This window comes from Pseudophryne corroboree, unplaced genomic scaffold (assembly GCF_028390025.1).
Source record: "Pseudophryne corroboree isolate aPseCor3 unplaced genomic scaffold, aPseCor3.hap2 scaffold_368, whole genome shotgun sequence".
In the NCBI taxonomy this organism is placed as follows: domain Eukaryota; kingdom Metazoa; phylum Chordata; class Amphibia; order Anura; family Myobatrachidae; genus Pseudophryne; species Pseudophryne corroboree.
The window spans coordinates 457,994-482,122 of NW_026970020.1; the positions used below are offsets into that span (position 1 = coordinate 457,994).

Genomic DNA, 24,129 nt, shown 5'->3' on the forward strand with positions numbered 1-24,129 from the left:
AATGACCCCCTATATACATAGAAACATGGATTTTTACTGCAGGAATTATGGTTAGTTTAGGGGTATCGGTTAGGGTCAACAGAGGTGTAGCTAGGGGTCCAAGCGCCCCTGGCAAAGTAAGGCACTGGCGCCCCCCCTATCGATAAAGCATTGCAGTCCATTGGCGGTTACCATGTTGGAGCCACAGCAACTGACCCCCTCCCCCACACGCTGCCCTACATCATCGGCTGGGATTCACTGTTGGTGTGAAGCCACTGGGAACAGTCTGGTAGCATTAGCAGAAGTCTTTGTCATAGATAGGGAAGGCAGAAGGTTAACTAGCTAATAGCAGTCTGTTTGCAGCAGAGGCTGGGCGGGGGGCTGAGAATGAGCCAACGCTGATCAGTGTCCAGTCTGCTCAGACAAAAATATTTTGTGATCAGGGCTGGTTCTAGACCAAAGGAGCCAATGGCAAAAAATTTCCTTTGGCACCCCCCCCCCCCCCCCACACACACACATACACACACACACACACACACACACACACACACACACACACACCAAAAAAGAACATATCCCAGTTTAACATAACGCTATGTGGTGCAAGGTGTGGAGCTGGTCACTTGTATCAGACCTCTGACATTTGCCTTTTCACCCATATTGCATACTTTTTCTTGCAGGTTGTGTCTTAATTCAAGAAGTGTTCTAAGTACTTCAGCTTAGTATCTTTACTGACCCCTCTTTACCCCACACTACATAACTGACCCCTCTATACCCTACACTACATCACTGACCTTTCTATAACCATCACTGCATTACTGACCCCTCTATACAGTACACTGACCTCTATATACCTGCTAGTACATCCCTGATGCCTATATTCCCTACGCTACATCCCTGACGCCTCTATTCCCTACGCTACATCCCTGACGCCTCTATTCCCTATGCTACATCCCTGACGCCTCTATACCCTACGCTACATCCCTGATGCCTCTATTCCCTACGCTACATTCCTGATGCCTCTATAACCTACGCTACATCCCTGACGCCTCTATACCCTACGCTACATCCCTGACGCCTCTATACAGTACAATGCATTACTGATCCCTCTAGACCATACATCCTCATTACATCAGAGAGATAGTGAAACACTGGAAAAAATAAGGATAAAGTGGACTACAGAAACTGATGCTCTAAACAAAGGAGAGAGAGAGAGAGAGAGAAAAGCACAAGGGAAAGTGGGCAATCGGAACACCATAGAGAGAGGAGAGATAGAAATGCCTGAAAAAGTAAAGGGGGTTGGGTATGGCATCCGGCGCTCGGGATTCCAGCAGTCACATGATACCTAATCCTAATCCTCTGAGGGGGTGGCGGATAGGGCTAACCCTCAGGGGGTGGCAGCTAGGACTAACCCCCCCCCCCTCCTAGTGCCTTCCCTAACACCCGCTCCCCCGGTCCTAACCCTCCCTCCAATACTCGCCTTCGGGATGTTGGCTGTCTGTGTGCCGGCACCAGTCTCCCAAGTGGTGTCAGGATTCCAACATCGGTCAAATGACCGCCGGTATACCGTCTGCCGGGATGGTAAATGTATCCTGAGGACAGGTAGTGAGTGTGGAGGGATAGGTGGTTCAGTAAAATGTAACAGCTCAAACTGCGATCATTCACTGATAAATTGATTTATAGCTCTCCCTTTTTAACCATTGCAGTCATAAAAGCAATGTTTTTTAAACTTTTAAATAAAGCTTGTTAGCATCCCCTGCACACTGTATATGCTGGGAGATGTAGTTCTCAATATGAAAACATTTAATTACTGTTAGAGATGAGCGGGTTCGGTTTCTCTGAATCCGAACCCGCCAGAACTTCATGTTTTTTTTCACGGGTCCGAGCGACTCGGATCTTCCCGCCTTGCTCGGTTAACCCGAGCGCGCCCGAACGTCATCATGACGCTGTCGGATTCTCGCGAGACTCGGATTCTATATAAGGAGCCGCGCGTCGCCGCCATTTTCACACGTGCATTGAGATTGATAGGGAGAGGACGTGGCTGGCGTCCTCTCCGTTTAGAATTAGAATAGATTAGAGAGACACTTGATTTACTAATTTTGGGGAGCATTAGGAGTACTCAGTAGTGTACAGTGCAGAGTTTTGCTGATAGTGACCAGTGACCACCACTTTTATTTATGCCTGAAAAAAGCGATACACAGCACACAGTGACTCAGTCACATACCATATCTGTGTGCACTGCTCAGGCTCAGGCCAGTGTGCTGCATCATCTATTATCTATATATAATATTATATATATCTGTCTGACTGCTCAGCTCACACAGCTTATAATTGTGGGGGAGACTGGGGAGCACTACTGCAGTGCCAGTTATAGGTTATAGCAGGAGCCAGGAGTACATAATATAATCCGTTCTCTGCCTGAAAAAAGCGATACACAGCACACAGTGACTCAGTCACATACCATATCTGTGTGCACTGCTCAGGCTCAGGCCAGTGTGCTGCATCATCTATTATCTATATATAATATTATATATATCTGTCTGACTGCTCAGCTCACACAGCTTATAATTGTGGGGGAGACTGGGGAGCACTACTGCAGTGCCAGTTATAGGTTATAGCAGGAGCCAGGAGTACATAATATATTATATAGTGAGTGACCACCAGACACACAGTGCAGTTTATTTAATATATCCGTTCTCTGCCTGAAAAAAGCGATACACACAGTGACTCAGTCAGTCACATACCATATCTGTGTGCACTGCTCAGGCTCAGGCCAGTGTGCTGCATCATCTATATATATTATATATCTGTCTGACTGCTCAGCTCACACAGCTTATAATTGTGGGGGAGACTGGGGAGCACTACTGCAGTGCCAGTTATAGGTTATAGCAGGAGCCAGGAGTACATAATATTATATTAAAATTAAACAGTGCACACTTTTGCTGCAGGAGTGCCACTGCCAGTGTGACTAGTGACCAGTGACCTGACCACCAGTATATAATATTAGTAGTATACTATCTCTTTATCAACCAGTCTATATTAGCAGCAGACACAGTACAGTGCGGTAGTTCACGGCTGTGGCTACCTCTGTGTCGGCACTCGGCAGCCCGTCCATAATTGTATATACCACCTAACCGTGGTTTTTTTTTCTTTCTTTATACATACATACTAGTTACGAGTATACTATCTCTTTATCAACCAGTCTATATATTAGCAGCAGACACAGTACAGTGCGGTAGTTCACGGCTGTGGCTACCTCTGTGTCGGCACTCGGCAGCCCGTCCATAATTGTATATACCACCTAACCGTGGTTTTTTTTTCTTTCTTTATACATACATACTAGTTACGAGTATACTATCTCTTTATCAACCAGTCTATATATTAGCAGCAGACACAGTACAGTGCGGTAGTTCACGGCTGTGGCTACCTCTGTGTCGGCACTCGGCAGCCCGTCCATAATTGTATATACCACCTAACCGTGGTTTTTTTTTCTTTCTTTATACATACATACTAGTTACGAGTATACTATCTCTTTATCAACCAGTCTATATTAGCAGCAGACACAGTACAGTGCGGTAGTTCACGGCTGTGGCTACCTCTGTGTCGGCACTCGGCAGCCCGTCCATAATTGTATATACCACCTAACCGTGGTTTTTTTTTCTTTCTTTATACATACATACTAGTTACGAGTATACTATCTCTTTATCAACCAGTCTATATTAGCAGCAGACACAGTACAGTGCGGTAGTTCACGGCTGTGGCTACCTCAGTGTCGGCACTCGGCAGCCCGTCCATAATTGTATATACCACCTAACCGTGGTTTTTTTTTCTTTCTTTATACATACATACTAGTTACGAGTATACTATCTCTTTATCAACCAGTCTATATATTAGCAGTAGACACAGTACAGTGCGGTAGTTCACGGCTGTGGCTACCTCTGTGTCGGCACTCGGCAGCCCGTCCATAATTGTATATACCACCTAACCGTGGTTTTTTTTTCTTTCTTTATACATACATACTAGTTACGAGTATACTATCTCTTTATCAACCAGTCTATATATTAGCAGCAGACACAGTACAGTGCGGTAGTTCACGGCTGTGGCTACCTCTGTGTCGGCACTCGGCAGCCCGTCCATAATTGTATATACCACCTAACCGTGGTTTTTTTTTCTTTCTTTATACATACATACTAGTTACGAGTATACTATCTCTTTATCAACCAGTCTATATTAGCAGCAGACACAGTACAGTGCGGTAGTTCACGGCTGTGGCTACCTCTGTGTCGGCACTCGGCAGCCCGTCCATAATTGTATATACCACCTAACCGTGGTTTTTTTTTCTTTCTTTATACATACATACTAGTTACGAGTATACTATCTCTTTATCAACCAGTCTATATATTAGCAGCAGACACAGTACAGTGCGGTAGTTCACGGCTGTGGCTACCTCTGTGTCGGCACTCGGCAGCCCGTCCATAATTGTATACTAGTATCCAATCCATCCATCTCCATTGTTTACCTGAGGTGCCTTTTAGTTGTGCCTATTAAAATATGGAGAACAAAAATGTTGAGGTTCCAAAATTAGGGAAAGATCAAGATCCACTTCCACCTCGTGCTGAAGCTGCTGCCACTAGTCATGGCCGAGACGATGAAATGCCAGCAACGTCGTCTGCCAAGGCCGATGCCCAATGTCATAGTACAGAGCATGTCAAATCCAAAACACCAAATATCAGTAAAAAAATGACTCCAAAACCTAAAATAAAATTGTCGGAGGAGAAGCGTAAACTTGCCAATATGCCATTTACCACACGGAGTGGCAAGGAACGGCTGAGGCCCTGGCCTATGTTCATGGCTAGTGGTTCAGCTTCACATGAGGATGGAAGCACTCAGCCTCTCGCTAGAAAAATGAAAAGACTCAAGCTGGCAAAAGCAGCACAGCAAAGAACTGTGCATTCTTCGAAATCCCAAATCCACAAGGAGAGTCCAATTGTGTCGGTTGCGATGCCTGACCTTCCCAACACTGGACGTGAAGAGCATGCGCCTTCCACCATTTGCACGCCCCCTGCAAGTGCTGGAAGGAGCACCCGCAGTCCAGTTCCTGATAGTCAGATTGAAGATGTCAGTGTTGAAGTACACCAGGATGAGGAGGATATGGGTGTTGCTGGCGCTGGGGAGGAAATTGACCAGGAGGATTCTGATGGTGAGGTGGTTTGTTTAAGTCAGGCACCCGGGGAGACACCTGTTGTCCGTGGGAGGAATATGGCCGTTGACATGCCAGGTGAAAATACCAAAAAAATCAGCTCTTCGGTGTGGAGGTATTTCACCAGAAATGCGGACAACAGGTGTCAAGCCGTGTGTTCCCTTTGTCAAGCTGTAATAAGTAGGGGTAAGGACGTTAACCACCTCGGAACATCCTCCCTTATACGTCACCTGCAGCGCATTCATAATAAGTCAGTGACAAGTTCAAAAACTTTGGGTGACAGCGGAAGCAGTCCACTGACCAGTAAATCCCTTCCTCTTGTAACCAAGCTCACGCAAACCACCCCACCAACTCCCTCAGTGTCAATTTCCTCCTTCCCCAGGAATGCCAATAGTCCTGCAGGCCATGTCACTGGCAATTCTGACGAGTCCTCTCCTGCCTGGGATTCCTCCGATGCATCCTTGCGTGTAACGCCTACTGCTGCTGGCGCTGCTGTTGTTGCCGCTGGGAGTCGATGGTCATCCCAGAGGGGAAGTCGTAAGCCCACTTGTACTACTTCCAGTAAGCAATTGACTGTTCAACAGTCCTTTGCGAGGAAGATGAAATATCACAGCAGTCATCCTACTGCAAAGCGGATAACTGAGGCCTTGGCATCCTGGGTGGTGAGAAACGTGGTTCCGGTATCCATCATTACTGCAGAGCCAACTAGAGACTTGTTGGAGGTACTGTGTCCCCGGTACCAAATACCATCTAGGTTCCATTTCTCTAGGCAGGCGATACCGAAAATGTACACAGACCTCAGAAAAAGAGTCACCAGTGTCCTAAAAAATGCAGCTGTACCCAATGTCCACTTAACCACGGACATGTGGACAAGTGGAGCAGGGCAGGGTCAGGACTATATGACTGTGACAGCCCACTGGGTAGATGTATGGACTCCCGCCGCAAGAACAGCAGCGGCGGCACCAGTAGCAGCATCTCGCAAACGCCAACTCTTTCCTAGGCAGGCTACGCTTTGTATCACCGCTTTCCAGAATACGCACACAGCTGAAAACCTCTTACGGCAACTGAGGAAGATCATCGCGGAATGGCTTACCCCAATTGGACTCTCCTGTGGATTTGTGGCATCGGACAACGCCAGCAATATTGTGTGTGCATTAAATCTGGGCCAATTCCAGCACGTCCCATGTTTTGCACATACCTTGAATTTGGTGGTGCAGAATTTTTTAAAAAACGACAGGGGCGTGCAAGAGATGCTGTCGGTGGCCAGAAGAATTGCGGGACACTTTCGGCGTACAGGCACCACGTACAGAAAACTGGAGCACCACCAAAAACTACTGAACCTGCCCTGCCATCATCTGAAGCAAGAAGTGGTAACGAGGTGGAATTCAACCCTCTATATGCTTCAGAGGTTGGAGGAGCAGCAAAAGGCCATTCAAGCCTATACAATTGAGCACGATATAGTAGGTGGAATGCACCTGTCTCAAGTGCAGTGGAGAATGATTTCAACGTTGTGCAAGGTTCTGATGCCCTTTGAACTTGCCACACGTGAAGTCAGTTCAGACACTGCCAGCCTGAGTCAGGTCATTCCCCTCATCAGGCTTTTGCAGAAGAAGCTGGAGGCATTGAAGGAGGAGCTAACACGGAGCGATTCCGCTAGGCATGTGGGACTTGTGGATGCAGCCCTTAATTCGCTTAACAAGGATTCACGGGTGGTCAATCTGTTGAAATCAGAGCACTACATTGTGGCCACCGTGCTCGATCCTAGATTTAAAGCCTACCTTGGATCTCTCTTTCCGGCAGACACAGGTCTGCTGGGGTTGAAAGACCTGCTGGTGACAAAATTGTCAAGTCAAGCGGAACGCGACCTGTCAACATCTCCTCCTTCACATTCTCCCGCAACTGGGGGTGCGAGGAAAAGGCTCAGAATTCCGAGCCCACCCGCTGGCGGTGATGCAGGGCAGTCTGGAGCGACTGCTGATGCTGACATCTGGTCCGGACTGAAGGACCTGACAACGATTACGGACATGTCGTCTACTGTCACTGCATATGATTCTCTCAACATTGATAGAATGGTGGAGGATTATATGAGTGACCGCATCCAAGTAGGCACGTCACACAGTCCGTACTTATACTGGCAGGAAAAAGAGGCAATTTGGAGGCCCTTGCACAAACTGGCTTTATTCTACCTAAGTTGCCCTCCCACAAGTGTGTACTCCGAAAGAGTGTTTAGTGCCGCCGCTCACCTTGTCAGCAATCGGCGTACGAGGTTACATCCAGAAAATGTGGAGAAGATGATGTTCATTAAAATGAATTATAATCAATTCTTCCGCGGAGACATTGACCAGCAGCAATTGCCTCCACAAAGTACACAGGGAGCTGAGATGGTGGATTCCAGTGGGGACGAATTGATAATCTGTGAGGAGGGGGATGTACACGGTGATATATCGGAGGGTGAAGATGAGGTGGACATCTTGCCTCTGTAGAGCCAGTTTGTGCAAGGAGAGATTAATTGCTTCTTTTTTGGGGGGGGTCCAAACCAACCCGTCATATCAGTCACAGTCGTGTGGCAGACCCTGTCACTGAAATGATGGGTTGGTTAAAGTGTGCATGTCCTGTTTTGTTTATACAACATAAGGGTGGGTGGGAGGGCCCAAGGACAATTCCATCTTGCACCTCTTTTTTCTTTTCTTTTTCTTTGCATCATGTGCTGATTGGGGAGGTTTTTTTGGAAGGGACATCCTGCGTGACACTGCAGTGCCACTCCTAGATGGGCCCGGTGTTTGTGTCGGCCACTAGGGTCGCTAATCTTACTCACACAGCTACCTCATTGCGCCTCTTTTTTTCTTTGCGTCATGTGCTGTTTGGGGAGGGTTTTTTGGAAGGGACATCCTGCGTGACACTGCAGTGCCACTCCTAGATGGGCCCGGTGTTTGTGTCGGCCACTAGGGTCGCTAATCTTACTCACACAGCTACCTCATTGCGCCTCTTTTTTTATTTGCGTCATGTGCTGTTTGGGGAGGGTTTTTTGGAAGGGACATCCTGCGTGACACTGCAGTGCCACTCCTAGATGGGCCCGGTGTTTGTGTCGGCCACTAGGGTCGCTAATCTTACTCACACAGTCAGCTACCTCATTGCGCCAATTTTTTTCTTTGCGTCATGTGCTGTTTGGGGAGGGTTTTTTGGAAGGGCCATCCTGCGTGACACTGCAGTGCCACTCCTAGATGGGCCCGGTGTTTGTGTCGGCCACTAGGGTCGCTAATCTTACTCACACAGCTACCTCATTGCGCCTCTTTTTTTCTTTGCGTCATGTGCTGTTTGGGGAGGGTTTTTTGGAAGGGCCATCCTGCGTGACACTGCAGTGCCACTCCTAGATGGGCCCGGTGTTTGTGTCGGCCACTAGGGTCGCTAATCTTACTCACACAGCTACCTCATTGCGCCTCTTTTTTTCTTTGCGTCATGTGCTGTTTGGGGAGGGTTTTTTGGAAGGGACATCCTGCGTGACACTGCAGTGCCACTCCTAGATGGGCCCGGTGTTTGTGTCGGCCACTAGGGTCGCTTATCTTACTCACACAGCGACCTCGGTGCAAATTTTAGGACTAAAAATAATATTGTGAGGTGTGAGGTATTCAGAATAGACTGAAAATGAGTGGAAATTATGGTTTTTGAGGTTAATAATACTTTGGGATCAAAATGACCCCCAAATTCTATGATTTAAGCTGTTTTTTAGTGTTTTTGGAAAAAAACACCCGAATCCAAAACACACCCGAATCCGACAAAAAAAATTCGGTGAGGTTTTGCCAAAACGCGTTCGAACCCAAAACACGGCCGCGGAACCGAACCCAAAACCAAAACACAAAACCCGAAAAATTTCAGGCGCTCATCTCTAATTACTGTATGAACTCTAATTCCCCAACTGAAACCTCTCACAAACACACACTCCTAAATCTAGTACACACACACACACATTTCCCCAGTACTGACAACTCTCATCACTTCCACACACTGACAACTCCCTCCTGCTCCTCTCCCCACTGACACTGACAGCTCCCTCACAGTCACACACATCCTCCACCCCCCCACACCCCCCACACACACACTGATAGCACACATGCACAAATCCCCCCCTCCTCGACACTAACTGTCACGGACTGCTTGGGCAGCAGGGGGCAGGCTCTGACTTGAAGTGCTGAAATTCAACAGCTCTCTCGAACTTGCAAGGCATGGCTGTGCAGCTGTCTCCAGCCATCTCCTTGCCCACTGTGTAATTTGTGGCGTTCTCTGATGTTCCCCGCTCTGCCTCTACAACCGGCACATAATGTACAGCAGTGGTGACTCCTGAGTATGGGCCTGGAGAACTCCGCCTACCGGGGGGTAGGGATTAATAATTTCAAAGGGGCAGAGCTAGGAGTGAAGCAGTGGACAGCAGTTGAGGGGCGTTTCAAACTGTAACAGGGTTGGGACAATTTCAGTATCCTTCCCTCACCGTCTAATTGGTCAGTCCCACGCTGATTGCCATGGCGCCCTTTCGAGACTGCAGAACTCTATCCCTTAGCCACGGTTGGCACAGCTGGATGGTGCCCCTGGCAAGTGCCATCCTGGCCAAGGGGTAGATACGCCCCTGAGGGTCAGGGCCAGCAACAGAAATCTCGGGGCCCAGTACACTGATATCTCTGGGGGCCCCTCAACCCCCCCTTAACTTGGCAGAGGGATCTTTAAAAAAAATGGAGCCTTTGACTCGGACCGTCAGTGAGGCCGGCAGGTGGTTTTCATACTGGGCTATCCAGCTCTTCGGTGGCGGTGGCAGGGACATTCAGAAAAGGGCCAGCACAGCAAAATGCATAATAATGGCAATACAGTATGGACCACAGGGACTGGACAAAGTGATGGGGTAAAAGGAGGGGGGGAGGGTTTAGTTGGCCTGTTAATTGTTTTCCTGCTTAAATTGAGCAGTTGGTGGATACACTTTAAAAAGCAATATTGGCACTGTGGCCCCATTATTTCTGTTCTTAATACTTGGAGCCCTGAACAAGTGTCCCCTTTGTCCCCCCTGTCACCGGGCCTGTTCAGGCGTTACCTATGGAGAAGCTGCGACATGACATCCTAGGACACGATACTGCACCATGCATCACCATTATATTTCAGTGTGCCTTGTCAATATTTAAATCTTGTTCTGTGTGACGTGAGTTGTAAATGGTTGAAAATCTCTGTGCTACAGTATCGTCACCATGTAGTTATAACAACACCGCAAAACCACCAAAAGACGTGTTTTGGTAGAGGGACTGCTGGAGGGGCCCATTGGGGCCCCCAGTTTGCTACCCCACCCCAGTATACCTGTGCTGTAGCCAGTGGAAGGGGCACTATCTTCCCGGTGATCTCTTCGGGAAGATGGTGCCGCACATAGAAAGCAAAGACTCTGGCTGCACTCTCCTGCCCTCGCTCTAAGCAAGGTGATCGGGCCACAAAAGGACCCCTGTCGGACCTCGGCCTGTGGGCCACAAAAGGATGCATTGGGGGCGGCATGCGGCCCATGGGTTTGACACCCCTGCCCTAGAGTATCAAAATTTGTTTCACGGCACCCCTAGGCCAAAGTTTTTTTTATTGAGAAATTCAGAAAAAAATATAAAATTAAGTAAATTGTGTTTATAGCATGTCATCCTCAGGTTCAGTTATGTTGTGAGGGAATGGTTTTGCCACTTTAATAAAGTATAAATAATTTTAATTGGTCCTGGACCACCAAACTATGCTACCAGTGCAAGAACCCCAGTTTGGAAACTACTGCCATAAAATAAACCTTTTTTGTTTTTTTTAAACTACATGTAATACACCTTAGATCTCAGTTCCTAAAAGGTTTTAAACCCTTGCATACAGTAAACTACACATATTTAAAAATCCTACACCGGGCACAAGTGCTCACGGGCCAATTTCATGGCAGTCTCGGATAGGAGGGCATTGTGGATTCACCAAGGGAATGCTGATGCTGACTCCAAGAAGAAAGGGAGTCTCTTCCCTATGAAGGTGAAGCCTTGTTTGGCGACGGCCTAGTTAATTTGATCTCGGCAGCTCCCGCAGGTAAGTCATCCTTCTTGCCCTATGTTCCCTCTCAACGGATGAAGACGCATCATTATCTGACGCAGTCATTTCGGCCCAATAGATATGCAAGAAGTTAAGATTCCCCTTTCTTTGCAGGTAGAGGAAGGAAAAGAGGGAAGAGGTCTGTAGCCTCTTCAAGATCGCAGGAGCAGAGATCGTCCTCTGCTTCTGCCAAATCCACTGCATGACGCTGGGGCTCTCTTGCAGGAGCCCGCACCAGTGGGGGGCACGTCTAAAACTCTTCAGTCAGTTCTAGATTCATTCGGACCTGGACTCGTGGGTTTTACAAATAGTGTCCCAAGGGTACAAACTGGGGTTTCAAGACGTTCCCCCTCACCGATTGTTCAAATCAGCCTTAGTCAGCAGGGAGAAGGTTTTTATTCAAGCCTCTTCGTGGTCCCGAAGCCGGACGGCTCAGTCAGACCAATCTTAAATCTGAAATCCCTTAATTTCTACCTAAAGAAATTCAATTTCAAGATGGAATCTCTCAGGGTAGTGATCTCCAGTCCGGGGGATAAAGGAGATTTCATGGTTTTGGTAGACATAAAGGATGCCTACTTATATGTTCCCATTTAGCCACTGCATCAAGCTACCTGAGGTTTGCAATTCAGGATTGTCATTACCAATTTCAGACGTTGCCGTTTGGTCTGTCCACGGCTCCGAGGATTTTCACCAGGGTGATGGCGGAAATGATGGTCCTCCTTCGCAAGCAAGGAGTCACAATTATCCCGTACTTGGATGATCTCCTGATAAAGGCGAGATCCAGGGACCAGTTGGTGCAAAACATCTACTCTCCCTGACAGTTCTTCAACAACATGGTTGGCTCCTAAACTTGCCAAAATCGCAGTTGGTCCCAATGACGCGGTTGTTGTTTTTGGGAGTGATACTGGACACAGAAGAGGTTTTCTTCTAGTGGAAAGGCTCTGGAGATCCAGAGTCTGGTCAAACAAATTCTGAAACCAGCAAGAGTGTTAATCCATCAATGCATTCAGTTGCTGGGGAAGATGGTTGCGGCCTACGAGGCCATTCAGTTTGGCAGGTTCCATGCCAGAGTGTTCCAGTGGGACCTGTTGGACAAGTGGTCCGGATCCCACCTACACATGCACCGGAGGATAATCCTGTCTTCCAAGACCAGAATCTCACTCCATTGGTGGCTGCACAGTTCTCACCACCTAGAGGGGCGATGGTTCGGGATCCAGGACGGGATCCTAGGGACCACGGATGCAACCCTCCGAGGCTGGAGAGCAGTCACACAGGGGGAAAACATCCAAGGAAGATGGTCAAGTCTTCCTTGGATGTTTTCATCTCCACATAAATGTTCTGGAGTTAAGGGCCATTTAATAACTGCAGACACAGTACGCACTGGGACGGGTGCCCAGCATCCTCTACGGACTAAGAGAAAAGGATTTACCGGTAGGTATTAAAATCCTATTTTCTCTAACGTCCTAGAGGATGCTGGGGACTCCGTAAGGACCATGGGGATAGACGGGCTCCGCAGGAGACATGGGCACTTTAAGAAAGACTTTAGTTCTGGGTGTGCACTGGCTCCTCCCTCTATGCCCCTCCTCCAGACCTCAGTTTGATACTGTACCCAGTGGAGACTGGGTGCTTTTCAGGAGCTCTCCTGAGCTTTCTGAGAGAAAGTATTTTGTTAGGTTTTTAATTTTCAGGGAGCACTGCTGGCAACAGACTCCCTCATCGAGGGACTGAGGGGAGAGAAGCAGCCCTACTCTCTGAGTTGCAAGGTCCTGCTTCTTAGGCTACTGGACACCATTAGCTCCAGTGGGATTGGTACGCAGGATCTCACCCTCGCCGTCCGTCCCAGAGCCGCGCCGCCGTCCCCCTCGCAGAGCCGGAAGATAGAAGCCGGGTGAGTATGAGAAGAAAAGAAGACTTCAGAGGCGGCAGAAGACTTCATGATCTTCACTGAGGTAACGCACAGCACTGCAGCTGTGCGCCTTTGCTCCCATACACCTCACATACTCCGGTCACTGTAAGGGTGCAGGGCGCAGGGGGGGCGCCCTGGGCAGCAATATAAACCTCTTTCGCAAAAATATAACATATATACAGCTGGGCACTTTATATATGTATAAGCCCCCACCAATTTTACAGTTTAAGCGGGACAGAAGCCCGCCTCCGAGGGGGCGGGGCTTCTCCCTCAGCACTCACCAGCGCCATTTTTTCTCCACAGCACCGCTGAGAGGAAGCTCCCCGGACTCTACCCTGCTTATACCACGTTAGACAAGAGGGTTGAAAAGAGGGGGGGGGGGCACATAATTCGCAAATTACATACAGCAGCACTACTGGGCAAACATTAAGTTACTGTTTTATTCCTGGGTTATATAGCGCTGGGGGGTGTGCTGGCATACTCTCTCTCTGTCTCTCCAAAGGGCCTTGTGGGGAAACTGTCTTCAGAAAAAGCATTCCCTGTGTGTGTAGTGTGTCGGTACACGTGTGTCGACATGTCTGAGGAAGAAGGCTATATTAGAGAGGAGCGGGAGCAAATGAATGTGGTGTCTCCGCCGACAGCTGATTGGATGGATATGTGGAATGTTTTAAATGCTAGTGTAAACTCATTGCACAAAAGATTAGACAAGGCAGAAGCTTTGGGACAGTCAGGGTTTAAACCCATGCCTGATCCTATGTTGCAGGGACTGTCAGGGTCTCATAAGCGCCCACTATCCCAGATTGTTGACACAGATACCGACACGGATTCTGACTCCAGTGTCGATTACGATGATGCAAAGTTACAGCCAAAATTGGCAAAATCCATTCGATTTATGATTATGGCAATAAAAGATGTTTTGCACATCACAGAGGAACCCCCTGTCGCTGACAAGAGGGTACATATGTACAAGGGTAAGAAGCCTGAGGTAACCTTTCCCCCCTCACACGAGCTGAACGAGTTATGTGAAAAAGCTTGGGAATCTCCAGATAAAAGACTGCAGATTTCCAAAAGGATTCTTATGGCGTATCCTTTCCCATCAACGGATAGGTTACGATGGGAATCCTCCCCTAGGGTGGACAAAGCATTAACACGCTTATCCAAGAAGGTAGCCCTCCCGTCCCAGGATACGGCTACCCTCAAAGAGTGTGCTGACCGCAAACAGGAGATTACCCTGAAGTCCATTTATACACATTCAGGTACCTTACTCAGACCGGCAATTGCGTCGGCCTGGGTGTGTAGTGCTGTAGCGGCATGGACAAATACCTTATCTGAGGGGATGGATAGCCTAGACAAGGATACTATTTTATTCACCCTGGGGCATATAAGAGATGCTGTCCTATATATGTGTGTATGCAAACTACAGGTGGTGCTGCAGGGCCCACACCCTTTTACTTGTCTTGTAGAGCAGCTCTGAAGCTGTTACAGTGCCCAGCTGCTGCAAGAAATCAGCTTGAATGCTTCAGGGGCTTGGGCATGGCCAACATGAGCCCCACACCGAAGGAGGGTGGGGGTGTTTAATGCAAACTTGGGGTTATACAAGCGCCGCAAAAGGCCGCCATGCCCTGCATGCCCCTTTTCTCTTTTCATATACAGATGAGGGTTCCAGCCAACTTTGGCCCACTGCTTGGATGACATCACCGTATGCAAATCCGTCTGCTGCAGACCTTCCCCCAGGAATGATTGCAATAGTTGTTGCATATGGTTTAATGTCTGAGGGTGCTTCAGTATTAGGCAGCCTTCCGCCCTCCCATGTTCATCTGAAAAGATGTGTTCTCCCTGCAGTTGTTGTCCCCAGACGAGAGTTCCCTTGTGCTTCCTCAGTTAAATCTCCTTAACTTGACGGGGGTGTGCCCGAGCAGCCGCCCTCCCCAGCCCTATCCCAACACATACTTATCTTGCATATGAGATCTCTTGATCATGAAGATAGTTCTCACAGGTTGAGGTTCATCCTGGCCCCGCTCCCCGCTGGAGATCGCTAATGGGGACAGCAGCGGGGCTTCAGCAGAAGGGTGAGTATGTGTGGCCAGAGACCTCCCTTCCCATGTGCAGGCCTGCAGAGTCTGCCGCGCAGGATGGGGCATGTGGCACTCTCCCTCCCAGGGGCTCTTCCAGATGTAGCTCCTCAGCAGTATTTTTCCCGGGCTGCGCGGCGCTCTCCCCGACTGGCATCCGCCCTGGAACACTGCCTTCCTCAATGCAACATCAGCAGGGGGCCCTGGCCTCATCACCATCCCAGGTCTTTCTCATGTATGTATCATGTATGTGTGTGTGATATATGTATGAATCATATATGTTTGTGATATATATATATATATTCCATAGACAAAAAACCTTACGGTTTCACATGTCCCATTAAGGCTTCTTAGACATGATCGAAATTTCAGAAACCTGTTGTAACTCTTCCACTCAAACTCCAAAAAGCAATGAAATTCCGATCATTAAGGCTGACGCCTTAATGGACGTGTTCCTTGCGCAATACAGATATGGTATGCCATCACAGCCTGTGGGTAAGTGCAGATTCAGCACTCTCACAGAGTGAGATTGCTGTCACTCACACAATGGTGGAGCTGCTAATTCACAGATTTGTGTGCTCATTGGAATACACACATGCAGTCTATGCAACTGAAGGTCTGAGCAGTTTTGTGGTGCTCCCATCCCACGCAGTGCCCACAACCATCCCATTCAGTCAACACAACAAAGCCACCTTGTTACAACATCCTTCTAACTCCATACATCCATCTCACTTAGTATACACATTTAGCTCCCTCAAACATCTTGGTTAATTGCTAAACTATAATACCCCATCTACGGTCTATGCATCTACACTTACTTCCCCTATACACCCCCATGCTGCCCGGTCTTCCCCAATCCCTACTGCTGTGTTCTCCCATCTGTGCTAGTCTGTACTAACTTATCTGTACCATCTGTCTTTCCCCACCTGTGCATTGTCTGTACCACCGTTTCCTTCTCTCTGTGCTGCTCAGTGTTTCCTTCTTCAACGTCACTCTGCCTCCTCCAGTACATGGCACACTGTCTTCTCTCCCATCTGCACCAGTTTTCTACCCATCCATGCCAGTGTTTTCAACCCATCTGCACCATTTCCCCCATCTGCACCGCTCTGTCTCCCTTCCCATACTTGCTGCTTAATCTACCCCCTATCCACACCACTCTTACCCTATTCATGTAGCTGACATCCTGAAGGTAAATTTAGTGGATCCTGCGCTCTTGGCAGGGGGATAACCGCCACAGCCCACCCCCCAGTTGTCCGGAAACGCCTCCGTTGTGCAGACCATGCCCTGCCAATGGCATTCTAACGCTGTTTGCACGCCCCCCTCCTTCCCCGCAACCACCTCTGCCTATCAATCAGGCAGGGTGATAGCATCTCACTGGGCTCCTGGGGTACGCACGCGCAGTGCGGCCATTGCACGTGCGCACCTCACAAACTAATTCAGACTGCAATCGCTGCTGCTGCTGCGGTCTGAATTACCCCCTGTGTTTCTCTGTCCCCCCCATTAGTGCTGCTTAGTGTTCCCTCTATCCACACACTTCTGTTCCCCCATCCACACCGCTCTCCTCCCTCCAATCAACAACACTCTTACCTCATCTGAGCAGCTTTGTCTTCCGCTCAGACCTTCAGTTGCATAGACTGCATGTGTGTATTCCAATGAGCACACACATCTGTGAATTAGCAGCTCCACCATTGTGTGAGTGACAGCAATCTCACTCTGTGAGAGTGCTGAATCTGCACTTACCCACAGGCTGTGATGGCATACCATATCTGTATTGCGCAAGGAACACGTCCATTAAGGCGTCAGCCTTAATGATCGGAATTTCATTGCTTTTTGGAGTTTGAGTGGAAGAGTTACAACAGGTTTCTGAAATTTCGATCATGTCTAAGAAGCCTTAATGGGACATGTGAAACCATAAGGTTTTTTGTCTATGGAATTTCATCGCTTTTTTTAAATTTATTTTTTTTATTCAGAAATGTAAAATTTCACTGTAAGAATAAACATTTGATTTTTTAAATGTTTAATGAAAATGTTCGTATAACATCACTGTTCTGTGCAAAATTATTTTATTAACCAAACCAAATTGTTTAAGGTCCGTACACACTTAACGATTTAATGAGCGACGTCGCTCATTTTATCGTTAAGTGTGTATGCAGCCAGCGACAAACGATGCGCGGCCCCGCGGGTCGGCAACAATCTTCGCTGTCGGTAGGGCATGCAGGAAGGATGTGGACTGTCGTCCACGACCTTCATGCAGGGCTGGCGGGGGCGTGACGTCACTGAGCGATATGAGCGGTCGCTGCTCGGGCACCCCCCTGTCAAGTGAAGGAGATCCAACTGAGGCAGCACAAGAGAACTCTCGAAAGAAGAACAAGGCTAGAGGAAGATCTGAGACACAGAAATCTGGCTTTTACCAGAGCTGACCAGAGGAAAGCACAAACACAGTCCCCCACTACCACAAATAATGCAGTCGAGTTTCCCACATTTGGGGAAATCACAGGGGTCAGCATACCCAGAATGCAATGAATGAACCTCACCCTGGGAGAACAATCTTCATGACCATGGTATCTCCTATGCAAAATAAGTATGATTTGGGATAGGGCTGGGGAGGGCCGCTGCTCAGGCACATCTCTGTCAAGTAAAGGAGATTCAACTGAGGCAGCACAAGGGAACTCTCATCTGCTTCAGGGGCTGGGGCATAGCCAACATGAGCCCCACACCGAAGGAGGGTGGAGATGTTTAATGCAAATTAGGGGTCATCCAAGCGCCACAAAAGGACGCCATGCCCTGCACATCCCTTTTTTCTTTTCATATGCAGACGAGGGTTGAAGCCAACTTTGACCCACTGCTTGGATGACATCACCATATGCAAATCCATCTGCTGCAGGCCTTCCCCCAGGAATGCTTGCACTAGTTGTTGCATTTGGTTTGTTGTTTGGGGGTGCTTCAGTATTAGGCAGCCTTCTGCCCTCCCATGTTCATCTGAAAATATGTGTTCTCCCTGCAGTTGTTGTCCCCAGATGAGAGTTCCCTTGTGCTGCCTCAGTTGAATCTCCTTTACTTGACAGAGATGTGCCTGAGCAGCGGCCCTCCCCAGCCCTATCCCAAATCATACTTATTTTGCATAGGAGATACCATGGTCATGAAGATTGTTCTCCCAGGGTGAGGTTCATTCATTGCATTCTGGGTATGCTGACCCCTGTGATTTCCCCAAATGTGGGAAACTCAACTGCATTATTTGTGGTAGTGGGGGACTGTGTTTGTGCTTTCTTCTGGTCAACTCTGGTAAAAATCAGATTTCTTTGTCTCAGATCTTCCTCTAGCCTTGTTCTTCTTTCGAGAGTTCCCTTGTGCTGCCTCAATTTTATCTCCTTCACTTGACAGGGGGGTACCCGAGCAGCGACCCTTCGCAGCTCTAGCCCAACTCCTACTTACCTGCCAGGTGAGATACTATGATCATGTAGGTGCTTCTCCCAGGGCAAGGCTCACCCATTGCACTCTGGGTGTGCTGCCCCTGTGATTTCCCCAAATGTGGGAAACTTGACTGCATAATTTGTGTTTCCCCTGGTCGGCTCTCGTATAATTCAGATCTCTTTGTCTCAGGTCTCTCTCCAGCCTAGTTTGCTGTCTGTTTCCACTTCTCTTTTCTTGAGCCGCTCCCTTCTATGCCCTTGCGCACTATCCTGACTTCTCCCATCTGCTTACTTTGTGCCTTCCAACGCACAATGCGAACTACAGGTAGTGCTGCAGGGCCCACACCCTTTTAGTTGCCTTAAAGAGCAGCTCTGGAGCTGTTACAGTGCCCAGCTGCTGCAAGAAATCAGCTTGAATGTTCTTCGTTGATTGATGGAAGAAACATCTTACAAAAACTCTCCAGATTATTGACTTTTTAAAGTTTTTCTAGGAAACGTTCTAGATGAATGCTTATTAGCGTTTGTCAGAATGTACGTTTGCAAAGTGTCTCTGTGGCGCAATCAGTTAGCGTGTTCGGTTATTATCCAAAAGGTTGGTGGTTCAATCCCACCCAGGGACGTAATTTACCTTGTTATCAGATTTTGGTGATCTTTAAGTAGACAAGTCAAAATTTCAAACCCCCTCTTGTGGTGTAGGGTACTTGGCCTTCTCTGATGTAATCAGAGTTAGATTTGATTAAGTGATTTTATAAGAAAAAACAGCTAGGAAGCACAATTTAGCAGTGGGTTGCAGAGAAAAAGAAATATGCTGGCAAAAAAATCCAATTGAGTGATTAAACAGCTCTTCATTTTCTGGCTTTATTTTTATGCTAACAAATTTGTTCTCTGAAAAGTGTCCACAAAGCCAAGTATCTGATTAACACCTTTGTAGGGATGGTTTTTCACCTATTACTAAATTAAACTTGCTTCATTGGAAAGGCAGCAAGATGCATCGTCATTTCAATATCTACTGAAATAATACAGGTTGACACCAGGAAACATTAACGCCACTGCATCCTTGCTGCTTTCTCATGTGGAAGTCTGTTTAATGTGAAAACAAGGTGATATCTAATTAGCACACAGGTAAGGAATTAAGAAAATCTTTATTTAAGGGTGAAGATGTTTCTCACAAAATCGTTGCCCCAATGCATCATTGAAATTCAAGCTGGAAAGATGATTTTAATATATCACTTGTACATTTTGTATTGCTCTTCTGGTGACAATGTAGTTTGTTTTTGTCAATTACCATTTTAATAATAGGGTAAAGAAAATTAAGTGGATTTTTGAAAGAAAACAATACTGTCAATATACTATTAAAACAAATTAAAATGGTAAAAGTTATTGTACTTTAAGTAAAAATAAAAGAGCAAAAATATCAATCCCAGTTTTGGATTACTTTAATTAACAAAAAAAAAATGCATATAGCAAAGGATAGTTTCAATCTGCCTACCTCTGGGTTATGGGCCCAGCATGCTTCCATTGCAGTACTCTGCTGCACATGTAAGTGCAAGAGATCCTGGAGCACTCACTCATCATGGGAAAGTACCAATGTGTTTCTTCGTTGGTTGATGGAAGAAACATCTTTCAAAAACTCTCCAGATTATTGACTTTTTAAAGTTTTTCTAGGAAACGTTCTAGATGAATGCTTATTAGCCTTTGTCAGTATGTACTTTTGCAAAGTGTCTCTGTGGCGCAATTGGTTAGTGTGTAAGGCTAATAACCAAAAGGTTGGTGGTTCAATCCCACCCATGAATGTAATTGACCTTGTGATCAGAATTTGGTGATCTTTAAGTAGACAAGTCAAAATTTCAAACCCCCTCTTATTGTGTAGGGTACCTGGCCTTCTCTGATGTAATCAGAGTTAGATTTGATTCAGTGATTTTATAAAAAACAGCTAGGAAGCACAATTTAGCAGTGGGTTGCAGATAAAAAAAATATGCTGGCAAAAAAATACAATTGAGTGATTAAACAGCTCTTAATTTTCTGGCTTTATTTTTATGCTAACAAATTTGTTCTCTGAAAAGTGTCCACAAAGCCAAGTCTCTGATTAACACCTTTGTAGGGATGGTTTTTCACCTATTACTAAATTAAACTTGCTTCATTGGAAAGGCAGCAAGATGCATCCTCATTTCAATGTCTACTGAAATAATACAGGTTGACACCAGGAAACATTAACGCCACTGCATCCTTGCTGCTTTCTCATGTGGAAGTCTGTTTAATGTGAAAACAAGGTGATATCTAATTAGCACACAGGTAAGGAATTAAGAAAATCTTTATTTAAGGGTGAAGATGTTTCTCACAAAATCGTTGCCCCAATGCATCATTGAAATTCAAACTGGAAAGATGATTTTAATATATCACTTGTACATTTTGTATTGCTCTTCTGGTGACAATGTAGTTTGTTTTTGTCAATTACAATTTTAACGTTCTTGATGAATGCTTATTAGCCTTTGTCAGTATGTACTTTTTGCAAAGTGTCTCTGTGGTGCAATTGGTTAGTGTGTAAGGCTATTAACCAAAAGGTTGGTGGTTCAATCCCACCCAGGAATGTAATTGACCTTGTGATCAGATTTTGGTGATATTTAAGTAGACAAGTCAAAATTTCAAACCCCCTCTTATTGTGTAGGGTACCTGGCCTTCTCTGATGTAATCAGAGTTAGATTTGATTCAGTGATTTTATAAAAAACAGCTAGGAAGCACAATTTAGCAGTGGGTTGCAGAGAAAAAAAATATGCTGGAAAAAAAAATCCAATTGAGTGATTAAACAGCTCTTCATTTTCTGGCTTTATTTTTATGCTAACAAATTTGTTCTCTGAAAAGTGTCCACAAAGCCAAGTCTCTGATTAACACCTTTGTAGGGATGGTTTTTCACCTATTACTAAATTAAACTTGCTTCATTGGAAAGGCAGCAAGATGCATCCTCATTTCAATGTCTACTGAAATAATACAAGTTGACACCAGGAAACATTAACGCTACTGCATCCTTGCTGCTTTCTCATGTGGAAGTCTGTTTAATGCGAAAACAAGGTGATATCTAATTATTACTGATAAAGCTAAATATTTATCGTATATAAAACACTTTAAGAGGTCTAAGAACACTGTACGCTATCTACGTAGGAAGTACCGTAAGGGTACGCAAGTTGCGTAGCGATCGCTCAACCGTAGTCGAGACGCTCAAGCGTCACGTTCGCTTACGACCCAGAGATCACAGGCAGGCACGCTATTGGCTGCCGACTAACGTAATGATTCGCTATAGCGTAGCGGACGCTCGGGACCACGAGGAGATCACCAGCGGTGCAGACGCTTATAACGTTAAACCTTTATATCTATACCTTTAACAACGAAATATACAGTAAACCTTAGTGTGGTGACAGAGTGTAAGTGCAACCTGGTGTAACCTGATTAACTACAAAGCTGCTTGAGCGTCACCGACGCTCAGGGAATACTTAACACTATAAGAAATACACAGATACCTGGGCTTAGGGTCCAAAACCTATTATATGTATTATGACTATTATACTTGCAAAAGAATCACAGAACAAATCATACACTACAATATAACATAGACTAACTAACCAGATAACTACACAGGAAATACAATGCAATACAATACAATACAATCAAGGGAAAATAAGGGAGAAAGAGGGGAGAGAGAGATGGCTTACAATAACATCAAGACAATATGATTGCGGAGAGAACTTACGCACAAGGGGAAACGATCGCATGCGCCTCGATATCCAGCTCCCGATTATCAGCAATGAGAACCGTTGAAGAGAGTGAACTGGATACGGTCGGCCTGCCTATTTATGCCCCACACACAATACAATTCAATGGTCCCTACAATCTCATTGTTCATTGGACACAGGAATTCGGCTTCGCATTATAACAAAAGGTCATAGGTTGATTCATACAGGTGGGCTGTGACTGTTTCCAACTGTCCAGGTGGGTGGGATAATGGGTTTCCCGCCGCATGACTAAGTAAGAACAAATAATAGTAAATGGACATAAACTTCTTATGTCCATAACTATTCGCACGAGCGATTAATCTGCTCCAAACCAACACCGGAATATTGCTATTTAAATACTCTTCCGATGGGTACCAAACACTACTGTATGACCCCTGTTAGACCCTTCGTACAATACAAAGAGGGATCTCTCTGTTCAGGAACATGCTATGTTAACTAAACTTTCAGAATCTATCAAAGGGACCATGATCTACAAAATACATTATTAGTGAAAATATGTAACGAATGAGTCGCACGCTACGATTACATAAACTCTACCGTAAATACGCATACCGTGCGCCTGCGGGTGCCCGCGACTGTGAGTATGTGCACGTACGGGAGAGCGTACGCATGCGCAGTGCGGACCAGTATGAGGTGCAAATATGGCAGTGTGTGTAGAGATATTTTTCTGACTTTGACAGTCCACCCTTTGGCAGTCAACAATAACTGCCACTTCCTGAAAACATTTCAAAAAGAGAAAAATATATGTTAGGGGTTAATACATTTACATGGTTGGGTAAAGGAGGAGAGAGGAGAAGGTGTGAAGAGGGTATGACCTAGTGAGATAGCAGAAGCATGTGTGTATGAATCCGTGCTTGGGGGTCATGTATCATCGTGCCGTACGTGTTTTAAATCAAGCTTCGAGGTATTGCGAAGTATACATTTGAATTACTTCTTATCCCGCGGTACGGGTCTGTGGATGGGCTGTCAGACTTTACCGAGCTCTTTTTGGCTTTGGTTGTAACAAAATGGGGGAGCACATTTTAGTTGATGATACATGAATGGGGGAGATATGTGATTGCTGATATCTGTGCCTGTATTCCCTATCGACTATGTGTGTCATTACCTGAGGGTTGTAGAAATGAAGAAAAGACATAATTACGGTAAATTCGGTGGTATTCTATGTCAGGTAAATGTACATTCGTCGATTGAGGTCTTGTTTGGTGTCTGTTGAATGCAGTCTTCTTTGTGCTTTTGCCCATAAGGTGCGAGCAAAGCTGTCAATGTCCATAGATTTACAAAAGTGTTGGGCTAGCGTAATTTTAAAATTTCTAGGGAAACTGGGGATCCATGGCATAGTTCATCAAAAATCTGTGTATCAGGTTGTCAAACTTCTTCTTTAATCCCTCTGTTGTCTGTATATCGGCTCATCAAATTCCTCGTCCAAGTGGGTCTTGTTACCTTGGAGAAAACGGAAAAACAGGTGAAAGAAACGGACCGTAGAAATCGCATTTTCATCACATCATTGTTTCTACATTTGGGTCATAAATCAAGTCCAGGTTAATTACAGTTTCCTCACTCCTTAAACTCATTACCCTTGTACGATGTTTGCACTTCATTAAAGCCTGACCGCATCTAAATATCAATCCAATCGATATGACAACACCTAAGATACATAGGAGAAACTTCCCAACATCCATTATGACTCCTTGAGTCCATTCTCCTA

General features: G+C 46.3%; 3 non-coding genes across 3 annotated transcripts; 2 read left to right on the plus strand and 1 right to left on the minus strand.

Annotated features, from left to right (window-relative positions):
• Positions 1-17,650: 17,650 nt before the first annotated feature.
• Positions 17,651-17,814, minus strand: LOC135021256 (U1 spliceosomal RNA). Its single transcript, XR_010218532.1, has one exon. It is a non-coding gene; the product is annotated as a U1 spliceosomal RNA (small nuclear RNA).
• A 523-nt stretch (positions 17,815-18,337) lies between these two features.
• Positions 18,338-18,501, plus strand: LOC135021259 (U1 spliceosomal RNA). Its single transcript, XR_010218535.1, has one exon. It is a non-coding gene; the product is annotated as a U1 spliceosomal RNA (small nuclear RNA).
• Positions 18,502-18,653: 152 nt separating this feature from the next.
• Positions 18,654-18,816, plus strand: LOC135021222 (U1 spliceosomal RNA). Its single transcript, XR_010218511.1, has one exon. It is a non-coding gene; the product is annotated as a U1 spliceosomal RNA (small nuclear RNA).
• Positions 18,817-24,129: the final 5,313 nt, after the last annotated feature.